Genomic DNA, 9,129 nt, shown 5'->3' on the forward strand with positions numbered 1-9,129 from the left:
GTTGTCACGTGGTCACGTGTGTTTCCCCATTTATATTATACCTTTCTTTATCTCTAGCCCTACAGTTCGGCTGGAATATTTCAAAGTAAGCTGTAAACTTCACAACATATCCCTCCTAAATAACTCAACATTCATCTGCTAAGAATATAGATATTCTTCTATATAACCCAAGACCTGAGGAAATTAACAAGCATTTCCTAATATCATCTAATAATAAATGGATTTTCGAATTTCCCGAGTTGTCCTCCATATAAATAATTTTACGAACCAGGCAGGCTCCAGTGACCCGGGGCTGGATGACAGTCCTTGGCAAAGGCTGATACCGGCCCCGTGATGGGAAGTAGCCTGAGCTCCGCAAAACCCGTTGCTACCCGTGTGGTGCTTTTGGAAAGAGTAGAAAACATGGCCCTTGTGGGCACAGCTCACATGCCAGCGTGCCTGGCTCAGTGGAGGCAGGTTGGATTCCAGGCCCGACAGTGCCGCCGACAGCACTTTGTGCAGTGCGCAGACTAGGCAACTGCATGTGGCAATCCGACTGGGAGGGGCAGTTTGGTCAGCAAGGCAGGGCAGAGAGAGCTTCCAGCCTGAAAGTGAGCAAGGTAGTGGTTACCAGCAGGCTGCCGAGCACCCAGCGACTGCAGTGACAGCAGCGGTGTTTACTGGGCGTCTCTCTGGGCTGAGCCCTGCACTGGGCGCTGTCTCGAATTGTTTCATTGGTGCCAGTATTACCCTCACTCGAGGGATGAGAATACAGGCTCAGAGAGGTTCAGTTGTTTGCTCAAGGCTGCGCTGCTCATAAGGGGCTGAATCAGGGCTCCATCCTGGGTCTGTTGGCTCTTGGGATTGTGCCTTAAGAACTGTGGCCTTGTTAGGGGCCCAGGGGCATATTCCAGGGCCAGGACATTAGGGGTTCTGTTTCACAAGTCCAAAGTGGGGTCTGTGTAGTCAGGTTTCGAATGAGGCCCTCTCCACCCACTCCAGGGCATACTCATGTGCCCCCCCACCCCCACCATTTAGGAACCACTGGGCGACAGAAATATCTGGAAATCCAGGGCCCCACCCTCTCTTGGAGACCGTTGGTGGCTGTGTGCTGACCTGTAGGTCCCCAAGGCAGAAGTCCCACCACTCGGAGGTGCAGAGGGGCGTCAGGAAGGCGGTGGGGATTCTGTGCTGGGGCCACAACGGGTCCCAGTCTTGTCGCTCCCCGCTCCCTGGGGCATCAGACATGGGGCAGGGTGGCAGGAAGGAGGTGAGGTTGGGTGTGACCCACAAAGGCACCCAGTTGTCCTGCCTTGCCAGCTGCGTGGCCCCTGAGAGACTGGGGATCACAGCTTGCCCTGGGCTCCCCCAAAATGCAGTGATGCTGCTGGTTCCTCTGGCTGTGACCATAACTGGGGCCTCAGAAGCCCTGCAGAGGGGGGTGCAGATGCTAAAGTCTGCGGCCCTGACGCCACCCCCCGCCCGCCAGGCCCCAGGCCGTCTTCTAGACAATGAACAGTTTACCACCCGCCTGCCCAGAAGTTGGCTTACAGGGATGTGGGTTCTGACGGGCACTCCCTCTTGGCAGAACCCGTTGTTAACTTGGATGAATTGACTACATGGCCTCTGCAGTCTGGGTAGGTGCTTGAGAAGGCTGGGGTGCGGCCTTGAATAATTTCAACTCTGCACTCACCAGCCTGGGACTTGCCAGGTTACCTGTTCTCCAGAACAAACATCAGAACCCGGAGCTGTTTCTCAATTGTCAGATAAAGTGATGTTTTGTATAAAGGGGTCCTAAAAGAAACCAGGCGGGACTTCAAGGAGATCCACAGCAGACCCAAAAGACACTTGGATCATGACTCCTGGACTGTTTGTTTTGGAGGGAGAGGCAATTAGAAATTCTTGGCTGCTGCCTAAGCTAGGGAGGCTTGGGGTGAGGCGGAGGGCACAGGTTTGGGTGTGCAGGAACCACGCTTGGTGGGGCCAGTGGGAGGCGTCAGACTGAGCCACAGATGGCGGGCATGAGGGACCCTGAGATTCTCAGAGAGGAAACTGAGCCTCGGAGTGGTCAGATGTGACCCCAGGGTCACACACTTTGGGGCAAATCTTCTAAATACAACTGAGCAGACACCAGACATCTTTCCAGGCCACTCCCTGTCCTTCCTCCTGACAGACCACCCCCTCCCCCACCACCCATGCTCAGACTCCATCCTCAGGGGACCTGGGGGGTCCCTGCTCTCATCCATGTCCAGTTTTCCTTTCTGACTGCTGTCTAGGTAACCTGCGGTGACTCAAGCCTCACCCCAGCTTCCTAACCTTACTGTGGACCCTCGCTGAGTTCCTTGGATGGGCCTGGTCTCTGCTGGGACACTGCTCAGCAATCCTTCCCTGATCCCTTGTGCTCCAGCTTCCTCAGTCTTCTTCCATCTCCCTCACCTCCCCCCACCTCAAATACAGGGTCTCCCAAGGTCCCTGCTGATGATAATAACATGACATAAAAATAATATCTCCCATTTACCAAGACTGTACCAGGCCCTGCAGCTGAGCGCTTTCAAGTCTCATCGGGCCCTCAGGCCACATCACGTGGGGAAAACTGTCTCTTCCTGCAACCCAGGGGGTGGGGTGCTGGCAGTTTTGGACACTACCCCTCACCCCCCCATGGAGGACCTTCTGATGGTTTTGACGGTTTGGTCAAGATGTGTAGATGAGTGTGAGGGAGAGAAGTGGAGCCAGGCCCAGCTCCTCCGCGCTTTGGGAGGGGCAGGGGGACAAGAAGTGAGACCCGGCTGTCCCGCACGGGTGACCCTGCCCTGGAGGGTTCTAATCAAGGGAGTCTGCTTGGGATGGTCCCAGAGTTCTGACCTTGCAGGTATCTTTTCTCCCTAACCCCTTTCCTCTGGGACCGGTTCTGTGTGTGTGTGTGTGTGTGTGTGTGTGTGCACGCGTGCGTTTGTATCCACCATGATCTGATTTCCTGCATCTCGCAACTCGCCATCCCCTAGACTTTACGGAGTCGTCCTCGTTAGCAGCCGCATGGTTCGTCGTGTGAGGGGATTTAATGCGGCTTGTAAAACACCGGCTTGACGATGTTTACTTTTCCCCGCTTTTCTCTCTCCTGGCAGCCCGGGTTTCTCCCCTGCATTTGGCAGATCTATAAAATAAATACATCCACTGCACGGGAGGAAGTGACCTTCGGGTCTGGGGGCCTTTTTAATGGGGCCTGAGCTCTGCTGACAGCTCCTGGCTTCCCGGCTTTACCCGCTGGGGTAAAGCCTTGCGAAGCCCTCCAGTCACCCCCATTTCTTGCTCCAAGTTACCAGCTGAACCTCTGTTATAACTTCTGACAGGTTTGTGCTTTCTTTCTTTCTATTTTTTCCTTTTTTCAAGTAATAAAAAAATGTCTGTCTGTCTTTAAGACTGTAAAGAACCCAGACCCGAATGTCCTCGTCTCTTCTTGTCTGAATGGCCTGCACTGTCTTGGGAGCAGGTATGGATTTATCATCCCTCGTCTGGAGTAGAAATTGCTTGAGGCCCCTGTTGGAATCCTCTATGCTCCTCCCATCCTCTGTGGCGAGTGCTTAGCAGGGGGCTTATATATCCAAGTCAGGAGGTGGGCATGTGTCTGAGGACATGTGTCATTTCCTCGAAGCAGGAAGCCTGGCTTGCTACAGGCCCCTGGCAAAGGTTGAGTGAATGAATGAGCAAATGAAGCAGTGAATGCATGAGTGAGTGAATGAATGAGTGAGTGAATGAATGAGTGAGTGAATGCATGAGTGGATGAAGGTGCGCTGAGCAGCCTGTCCCCACGTGGGTGGATCATCCCAGGGGACACCCTATTCAGCTTTCCTGTGGCTCCACCCCTTCCTCCTCTGTAACCTGGGGCAGTTGTCGTTTCTAGAAACTTCAGTTCTTCCATCTGCTGACTGGGGATATCACCTGCCTGTTTCCCATCGGGGCCTGTGAAGGTCAAGGTAGAAGGCAGGAGGGAAACACGTCCTGGAAGCACCAGAATGTCTCTGAGACAAAGTGCTGATGGGAAAATAAAGTTCAGGCCAAGCCATACAGGATGGTGATGCTCATTTTTTTAACTCACCGCCCCCCGCCGTGCCCCTTCCCCTGCCTGTCTCTCCAGATGCAGTGGAAAGGTCAGGAATGGAAATTACTCACCAAGCCAACAGCGGTTGCTAGGAGCCCATCAGCTTTATTTGCAATGCTTTGGTAACAGGAATGTACTGAGGTTGTACTTTTGTATTGAAAACCTTTTAATTTATTTGCAGAAGAATACATAGCATTAATCATGGTCTCCATTGATTGGACTCTGGCTCTGTAGCAGACTGTGAGTGTTATTAAGATGTCCATTTTCCAGGTGAGGAAACCAAAGCTCAGAGGAGTGGGTGACTGTCCCAGGGTCACACAGCCAGGAAAGGCCGAGGCCTATTCTGGCCTCCTGCACAGCTGACCCCTGGGGGACAGTTGGTCCCTAAGCAGACCTTGACCACAGCAGCCCCTGGGTGACCGGCTGGGCAGGGCAGGACTCAGTGTGGCTTCCTGGCACAAGGCGAGAAGCAGCCCACAGAATGTGTTACCAGGGCCGGAATTCACAACATCCTGTCGAAGAGCGGGCAAGGGCTTTAGCATCAGAAAGACAGGCCTGTGTCCGGTCTGCCGCTTGCTGGCTGTGTGACCTCAGGCAGACAGGTCCCTTCACCTCTCTGAGCCTTTGTTCATCTTCAGAAGGGACGAGAGACCACCTGCTGCTGGGCTTGTGTGGACTGAATGTGTGGTGGGCTGGAGGGCAGCGTGTAAACTGCCAAGTGCTGCTTATGTGTTCCTGAAACAAGCATCTATAACACTCCTGCTTTCGTGCCTGGCAGGCCCTTCTCACAACAGACAGTCCTGGTCCCCCGAGGTGACCTCCGATGCTGGGAACCGACAGTCAACCCGGAGGCCAGGGAGAGTTTTCCAGGCTGGTGACCCGGTGTGGGGTGGAGGGTGGGCATGGGTGGGAGAGCTGCCTCCAAGGCTGGGTGCTGAGTGGGCGGCCAGAGAAGGCCTCTGGGGAAGGTGACCTCCGACCGAGGCCAAGACGTGGGAGGTCAGTGTGGGAAGCTCTTCAGGGGAGTGCCCGGGCAGGGGAGGAAGGGAAGAGCTGGTGTGGTCGAGGTGCTAGGAAGGCCAGGGCAGGGACAGCAGAGAGAGAGGCTGGGGGCCGGGCCGGAGCTGGAAGGCCTAATGGGAACAGTAGATGGCTTTCCCGGGGTGCTCGTGTGCCTCCTCGATGCCCCCCATCCTCAGCTGGGGGCCCTTCACAGGGGGCTTGTGTATCCATCTCAGGAGGTGGGCGTGTGTCTTAGGACATGTGTCATTTCCTCGAAGCAGAGAGAGGCTATCCTGCTGAGATCGGGGAAGAGCAGGAGGGTTTTGGGCAGGGCTGCTGGGAGGCGGGAGGAGGAGACATCCATCCAGAGGCCTTGGTCCCCGGGAGTGGGCAGGGTGGATTAAAGGGCGGCAGTGGGGTGCAAAGTAGGGGAGCTCAAGGGGCAAGAAGAGCCTAATGTTCCCAGATTTGGGAAGATGTGAACAGACCAAAGTGGGGGGCCAGCGGGGGACCCAGGAGGCCCCCAGAAAGGGGCTCAGAGACGTGCCCAGGGAGCCTCTGGAATGTATTCTCCCAGGCACCCCCATTGGAGGCAGGGGTTTGGACTGGTCCCTGGAGTTGCCACACCCTCAAAAAACCCCAGACATCTAATGCCCATCCGCAGCTCATGATCCTTAGCAAGATGGGTCTTTCTAGAAATGCCATTTTCTCCCCAGTGCAATCGGTCTGATGGGGGTGCCCATGGGACATCTCTAGGAAGGCGCTCTGCAGGGGTGGGGCCTGCCAGTGTCACTCTGGGACCCTGAGTTTCCTCCCTGCCTGCGACTTTGCTGGGAGGCTTGAGGGACTTGTGCTCGCAGAGCCCTCTGCTTAGCACTTGGCCCAAAGTGAGGAACCGGCAGGGGGCTGTTCCAGTCCTGGGTCCCCCAGTCACAGGATCACAGACTCTCAGGGTGGAAGGGAGGTCCCAGAACCCACCCCTCCATCCACTGACTGGTCACTTCTACAGAGTCCTGCTGGGCATCACCCACCTCAGCTTGGTCTCCTCTGATGACAGGACGCTCATCCCCCACCCCTCAAGACAGCTCAGTCCAGTCTTAGGCAGGTCTGTTGGCAGTTCTCTCTTTTGCAGAGCCCAGCTTTATATCCTTTATCTCCTCCCAGGGGCTCCAGTCTTTCCTCTTGGGACTGCACAGAGCACGTGGGGCCTCGTGCTTAGTTGCTCAGTCGTGTCTGACTCTGTGACCCCGTGGACTGAGCCCGCCAGGCTCCTCTGTCCTTGGGATTCTCCAGGCAGGAATACTGGAGTGTGTTGCCATGTCCTCCTCCAGGGGATCTTCCTGTGTCTCCTGCATTGGCAGGAGGATTTTTTTGACCACTGAGCCGCCTGGGAAGTCCCCACATAGAGCACATCATGTGTCTAATCCACACACAGATTACGGCTACCTGGGTCTGTTCTCTGGTCCCCCCAGCCACCCTCCATCAGGATGCTCTAGCTCTGATTCCCCACCTCCCACCCCTTCATTTGCCTGGATTCCTTTTCCATGCAGGGCTAAGCATGAGACTAGGTGCAGAACGCAGAGAAGACACAGGAGCCTCTGACCTCCTCCATGTACGAGGTAGGCTTATGTGACATCGGGGCCTTTGCCAGCCCTCTCCCATCCATTCCTTTCTCTGTTGTCCTAAAAGCACAGACACAGCTGTCTGGGGCATGGAGCGGGCTCCTAGACTGCCCCTGTCCTTAGCCAGAGGAGGGTCAGGCTGAGCCAGCCACGTGCCCGGAGACCAGAGGAGACTCCAGCCAACCGTGGGCATTTTAAACTGAAAACGTGTTTTCTTCCTCTCGTCTTTAAGTGACAAAAATAAAACAAGCTCGCTGTAAAACTATGAAGCAATTCCGAAGTGTATAGAGTACAAAGCAAAGGCCCCCTTTCATAGCTCTCTCTCCCCAAATCTTAACCTCTGTCGACAGATTGGCGGGGCGCCTTCAAACATTTTTCTTTCCTCATGGAAGTAAATCTCTTTTGCTCCCAAAGGGAGCACTACCCACAGTGATCGTTCATTCATTAGGAAGAGGTTTTCGCGTCAGCACCTTGAGCACAACCTCATTCTTTTTCTTAAAAAAATCAAATATGAAAAACAACTTTACTGTTCTTAGAATAATGCTGTGCCCATTTCGGCCATGTAAATAGCATAAAGGATTTATTGTGAAAACGAGTTATCCTTCCATCTCATCCCTTACCCCCGCCCCCGCCACTGACCTTTGCTCTGAGGTCTCTGCACCCCAAACACACAGGGCACATCGAGTTTGGTCAAACAGCTGCCTAGGGGTGGGCCGACTGTGCTTTGTGACTGAACTCCTGCTGATGTCACTTAAGTTATCTCTAGCTTTTCACTTCTGTTCTTGTATTTTTGGGGCTGCTCCGTGGCATGTGGGATCTTACTTCCTTGACCGGGGATTAAACCCATGCCCCCTGCATTGTAAGCGATAGTCTTAACTGCTGGACCAGCAGGGAAATCCCTAGCTTGTCACTTTTAAAAACTTAGGGCTGTGTAGAACACCTTCTCAAGGGGGGCTGGCCAGGCCACTGCAGCAGCAGTCCCTGCCAGGGTGCCAGCAGCCCTAAAGACCCCTGGGAGGTGCCCGGGCATAGGACAACACAGGAGGAGAAAGGGCACCAGGCCTGGGTTTGGAGGGCGCCACTTCCCCATTCTGACCTCGTTCTTCCTCCTCGAATGCGGATGCTGGCCCAGAGGGCACTGGTGGATTTTCCGGGCTTGCATCAGACGCCAGTGTGTAAAACAGCGCGGTCCCCTACAGTGCCCTGCAGTTATTCCCAGCCATTCAGAAGGACTCTGTGCTCTGGTGGCCGCGAAAGGCTACTGGGCTTGTCTGGTGGTTTAGAGGAGGCTCAGTCTCTGCTCTGGGACCTACCTGTCAGGGTGGAGGCAGCCGGTCCGGTGCCACATCAGAGGGAAGATGGCACTGGGATGGGAGGGGAGGACCCGGGTGAGAGTCAAAGGCTTACGAAGGACCTTCTGGATCAACCTCTATCCCTGATTTCTCAGGACAAGGCTTTTCATGTGGCTTCAGTAAGGACTTCCCTGGTGGCTCAGACTGTAAAGCGTCTGCCTGCAATGCGGGAGACCTGGGTTCAATCCCTGGGTCAGGAAGATCCCCTGGAGAAGGCAATGGCACCCCACTCCAGTACGCTTGCCTGGAAAATCCCATGGATGGAGGAGCCTCGTGGGCTACAGTTCATGGGGTCGAAAAGAGTCAGACACAACTGAGCGACTTCACTTCACACTTTCAGTAAGGAGTTGTGTCATTTCAGGTTTAGTTAAGTAACAGACACACTCTAGATATTTCAGATTGTTGTCGTTCAGTCACTAAATCTTGTCTGACTCTTTGTAACCCCATGGACGGCGGCACGCTAGGCTCCTCTGTCCTCCACTGTCTCCTGGAGTTTTCTCAAATTCATGTCCATTGAGTCGGTGATGCTATCTGACCGTCTCATCCTCTGCCGCTCCCTTTTCCTCTTGCCCTCAAACTTTCCCAGCATCAGGGTCTTTTCCAACGAGTCTTTTCACATCAGGTGGCCAAAGTATTGGAGCTTCAGCTTCAGTATCCGTCCTTCCAATGAATATTCAGGGTTGATTGACTGGTTTGATCTCCTTGCAGTCCAAGGGTATTTCAGATAGATGTACTTAAAACAGGGTGCTGGTTCCCTAGGTTGTTTATAGGGGAGCTGAGAAGCCAAAGCGGGGAATGATGAGTCAACCCAGAGATCAGCCATCGTGGGAAACTGCCACCACCCATGGGTGGAGGGACCAGGGGAGGCGCTGGGGTGTGCAGGGCCCAGAATCCCGGGCTGCTTGGTGCCAGCTGGAACCTGGCTGGGTGGAGCGCAGAGGAAACACACCAGCCTCCAGTGACCCGCCCCTCCCCACCCCACCCCCGGGGCAGACTCGAATGTGGGAGGAATAGTCCATCTTCTCCCTTCATGCCCCCCTCCTCCATCTGCCTCGATGGGGCAGAACGTAACTGAAAA

This window comes from Bos mutus, chromosome 2 (assembly GCF_027580195.1).
Source record: "Bos mutus isolate GX-2022 chromosome 2, NWIPB_WYAK_1.1, whole genome shotgun sequence".
In the NCBI taxonomy this organism is placed as follows: Eukaryota; Metazoa; Chordata; class Mammalia; order Artiodactyla; family Bovidae; genus Bos; species Bos mutus.